Below are 4,037 nucleotides of genomic sequence, written 5' to 3'. Positions count from 1 at the left end.
GGATTATCCAAATAAATCTGGTTAGACTTGAAGGCTCTCCTCTCCTATATACATCCAAAAATTAAAGGGCATCTAATTATAAAGAGAGCACATGAATCACGGGGACGAGAAAGAAAGTGAAAAAAATAGAAGGAACTGGGAGAAAAAAAGAAAACTAGAAAAGGGACTTTCATGGTCAACTAAGAGATGAAAACTGAGAAAGAGAGATAAATAGCGAGAGAGAGAGAGAGAGAGAGGATGGGGGGAAAATGTAAAAAAGCAGCTTCACGCCTTCACTAACCTTTGAATCCACCTCTCTGCCATGAAGGTCTGGAAAACGTTTGTCACTTGCAATATTTATGCCTGATTCGAGTACTTCCAAATAACCGACACATGTTCGATGGCAAAGTGCATCCACCATATCTACTGTTAATGGTCCAAATGTGAGTATCCTTGTAGTAACCTGAGTACCACATACTATGCTCTCTTGTGATGATGCGACCTGATCACCAAATGTCATAACTGTGCTCTTTTGTTCCTGTTGAAAAGAATAGATGCTGGTTGCTTATTTTAAAAAAAACCTTGAAGGGAATACCATGACATCGCATAGTGAACACACAGAACTAGGTATTGTCAATGTTTTGGAAATACATATATTCCCAAATACAACCAAGCATGTTATCTATGGTAACTACCTGATAATTGATTCATGTACTTGATGTCCTTCCTGGTATCCTCTCCCATTTGACAGTAGAAAAATTCATTAATTTCCATTGTCTTAGTTGCTGATGAAAGAATTTCTTTTCATACAGGCTGTGTGTAGGAGCATAGTGTGCAAGAATTTATATGTAGGGGACATGTGTGATATTGCTTTACAGAAAATACATTTTAGTATAGAGGGAATGGTAGAGGACCTCGCAAGAACCTTCATATCGATGTCAATTTCTCTTTGATTGCTTATACATCTCAAAATAACCAATAATTATACTATTCTCTATCAGGTTTTGCATAAACATTCACTAATTTGTTACTCTAAATTCCCTGCTCTCATCAAAATCAACTGAATATCAGGGTGAACTTCTCTTTAAGTAGCATATTTTCATTTTTAAAAGTTCTTTAGGACCAACAAAGTCGATATGCCAAAGACATTTACCATGTCATGTTGAAGTGTAATTTTCATCCTGTTCTCGGTAGTTATTTCTTCAGCCAGGGGGTCCAATTCTTCATCCGTATAACAACTGATGATACTATATGAAATATATGTTCAAGGAAAGCAAATATTCAAACATTTTGAATCACTGAATGTTTAAAGGAATTAAAGAAGAAATTACACTATATATATTAGATTGTATTATGATTCCTCCAAACAGGTTTATGCCAGCTACTGCATGAGGTTTTTTTTTATTATCAGTTTTGTAATAATTTTCGTTTACGTTTCAAACAGTTTAGAAAATGATTGATTAGTCTTTACTATCAAAACAAAAATAGCATTAAATGTGAAATAAAAATCCCATACATTGTAAATGTTTTAGGTGGCTATGTACGAATGAACACCGATGGCGATGGTTTAATCATTAAGAAAAATTTTATTATGTAGTTTATATCACCGACCCTTGAATTAATTCTGATGAAAACAAATTTAATAATTGACAACGCTGTTAGAAACACAGTTCTTACCCTTTGAAAATTACTCTTGGGATAATTCTGATTGCTGTCAGAAATTGAAATCATTTACTTTATTTTGGGGTATTTTTGTTATACATAAATACAGGTGTATTGGCTCAACCTTGTTTAAAATTAGCTAATCTATTTTTTTTTAATTAACATGTATTGTTATCATTGTTGTTATTATCATCATCATTATTATTATTATTATTATCATAATTATTATAATCATCAGTATCATCATTGGAAAGAGTGACAATTTCTGCAAACATGGCCCTGAACGTACCTTATTGATTTCAAATGGAGGTGGTTCTTTAGATTACGAAGTATTGCTTCACTGCGTATGTTGCCCATTACTAGCTCTCGGAAGGTCAGATAGGTGAGTCGTGGGAATGAACTGGAGAAAAGTTGCCCCAGTGAAGTAGGTTCTCCAATGAGAGGAACTAGATCTTTCCCTTTCTTACCATGCTCAATAGACAACACAGCTAAGCTTGCATGTGCCAACTGTTCAACATCTCCCGGTAAGACAGTCTGAAGAGTGGTAAAAGTCAATTGTGTCAAGCTTGGGAAAAGGTCCCCAATGGTCACGTTAATGTCATCGATATTAAACGTCTGTAGACCATTTAGGAATCGATGATCTACGACCAGCTCTTTTATTGAGGATTTATTTCCCTGAATGCGAAATGACAAAAAAGAAGAGTATTTCTTATAAGTCTTTTAAATAATATCAGACTCTAGTTATGATGCGTATATTCTCCACATTAAAATAAAAAAGATTGTTAGTATGAAAACGAATGGCAGTTTAGTCGTATTTATCAATGCCATACAGACAGAAATTCCCATTCTAATGAAAAGAGAAAACAAGTCTAAATACAACCCTATTCTTGATGGAGCAGATATGTTTTTTCCCTAAAGATGTGAGTTGTGTTTTCCAATCATTGCTCGAAGGAAATGCTGGGAAAAATGCTTCACAAAAATGCTTTTCTTCTTTTTTCCCCCTAGCTAGTAGGCACCCTGCCAACTTTTCATTAACTTCTTTATTTAAAAAAACACCTTTTTAAAGGGAAGTCCACTGTTATGTCCTGAAAACGTACACAAAGAAATGATAAAAATAACTCGCAAGTAGTTATGAGAATCAACAATATCGCCACCTTTGTACTCTGTAGTCTTGACTTCAGACTTTCATACATTTTCTATAGTGATATTAAGGTGGTTTTAAAGCTTATCAGTACTAGTTTACAGGAGGGATTAGACCGCCCTGCAAGGTCACTGGACAGGTGGTTATCTCATCAGCTCAGCTCTTAGTTAACATAAGAAAAAGAGGATCATGGGGGACCAATGGTCACCGATTAGGCATTGTTTAATATAGAGAGGGCGCAAGTAGCTACAAGTAGTGCAGTGGGCCTTTAATAGAAGCAGAAAAATAAAAGAAACATGTCAGTGAAAGTTTGGGCAGATTCTAATGAAAAATAAGAAACTTTTATTTCCCCTCAGGAATATTTTCAATCATACATGTACCCTAAATAATTATTACAAAATTATGTTTCTACATTGAGCCCCTGTGTGGAAAAAAATCTATTCCGTCATCAATAAGAAAGAAAATGAAAGTTTATGAAATTTTAGGTATAGAGCAAAGTGGAGAGGAGCTCGCAAAATACGTCACAGTATTGTGTCTGATTGATCACACCTTCAAAAATTCTTAGTGTTAATTGGAATTTGCTCAAACTTTCACTGACCTGTTATCTCATTTTTTCTCCCTCTATTAAAACTAACTTAAGTCAGGGTGCACTTCCCTGTTAAAGAATATGGTTAGTTATCGCATCTTCTATCTTATTCCTGTTTTGTCTATAATGCAGATGCTTTTATGCGATTTTTAAAATTTGATTTCAACTGGATTCAGCACCTTAGAAGTCTCATATATTATTATTATTATTATTATTATTATTAAAGTCGAATTTTTAGTTCTTGCCATACTAAATCATACATACAGAAGTATTGACTGTCATTTGGGAGGATTTATACTTAAATGTTCATATTTTTAAATTCTTTTCATCTTTTAACACTTTGTCTGTTTCTTTGCCTCTCTAAACGGTCCGTTGGTCACATATGCAATTTTCCACAGATTGACCAAAGGAACATTGACAATATGCACCGATTGACCAAAGGAGTGCTTTGAGCAACTTTCCGGCTTTGCATAATTATCAATTTTTTGGTTTGATTCGCTACATGGCAACCCTTTTAAAGGCAGAGTATTAATAACGGCGTTGCTACGACCGCATTAATGAATTCTAAATTGCGCCATCTTTTGGTTTGCCTAGCTGGGTGTACATAGAGTGATTTCCGGTTCCTGTGCCCGTGCAAGCATCATCACTGATGGCTCATATGTTGGTGAT

At 34.7% G+C, this 4,037-nt stretch overlaps 1 long non-coding RNA gene across 1 annotated transcript; it reads right to left on the bottom strand.

Moving 5' to 3' along the window:
* Positions 1–283: 283 nt before the first annotated feature.
* LOC105438185 lies at positions 284–2,303 on the bottom strand. Its single transcript, XR_004064621.1, has 3 exons — positions 1,931–2,303; positions 1,133–1,226; positions 284–517 (listed from the first exon to the last, which is right to left on the bottom strand). It is a non-coding gene; the product is annotated as an uncharacterized LOC105438185 (long non-coding RNA).
* Between the last annotated feature and the right edge of the window lie 1,734 nt (positions 2,304–4,037).

Source organism: Strongylocentrotus purpuratus, unplaced genomic scaffold (genome assembly GCF_000002235.5).
Source record: "Strongylocentrotus purpuratus isolate Spur 01 unplaced genomic scaffold, Spur_5.0 spur5_scaffold_18, whole genome shotgun sequence".
Classification (NCBI taxonomy): Eukaryota; Metazoa; Echinodermata; class Echinoidea; order Camarodonta; family Strongylocentrotidae; genus Strongylocentrotus; species Strongylocentrotus purpuratus.
Note: the sequence above shows the minus strand (reverse complement) of the source record. Positions and strands in the feature narration are given on the sequence as shown.